The sequence below is a fragment of the Penaeus monodon genome, chromosome 32, assembly GCF_015228065.2.
Source record: "Penaeus monodon isolate SGIC_2016 chromosome 32, NSTDA_Pmon_1, whole genome shotgun sequence".
In the NCBI taxonomy this organism is placed as follows: Eukaryota; Metazoa; Arthropoda; class Malacostraca; order Decapoda; family Penaeidae; genus Penaeus; species Penaeus monodon.
In genome coordinates this window covers 32,875,122-32,875,429 of record NC_051417.1, presented here as the reverse complement: position 1 = coordinate 32,875,429, position 308 = coordinate 32,875,122, and the positions used below count along the sequence as shown (strand labels likewise).

General features: G+C 42.2%; 1 protein-coding gene across 1 annotated transcript in view; it reads right to left on the bottom strand.

Moving 5' to 3' along the window:
• LOC119593826 overlaps nucleotides 1-302 on the bottom strand; it is an 18,173-nt gene extending 17,871 nt beyond the window's left edge. Inside the window, exon 1 of the mRNA XM_037942855.1 lies at nucleotides 246-302. The gene's annotated coding sequence lies outside the window, so the exon portion shown is untranslated. The remainder of the gene's footprint in view (nucleotides 1-245) is intronic.
• Nucleotides 303-308: the final 6 nt, after the last annotated feature.

Below are 308 nucleotides of genomic sequence, written 5' to 3'. Positions count from 1 at the left end.
TCTGAACATGGATTTTAGACACACATATCACGCTGACTTTAAAATTGATAAGCATTTTTTTTTTTCAATTGGTAGTGGACGCATGGTTTCACTTTAAAAAAAATCGTGCGTGTCCTCGGTATATAAATATATATCTCTTTTCTCTAAGATATGAAAGTAAGCAACAAACCAACTTAAACTTATTCCTGGAAAGACACACACTAGACCCCTGCACCGCCTCACACTCCGAACACCTTGTCCCTCACCTCAACTGGGCTTGGCGTTCTCTTAGACTGAGGAGGCGATCGTCGTCGGTCGGGTTCTCCTCG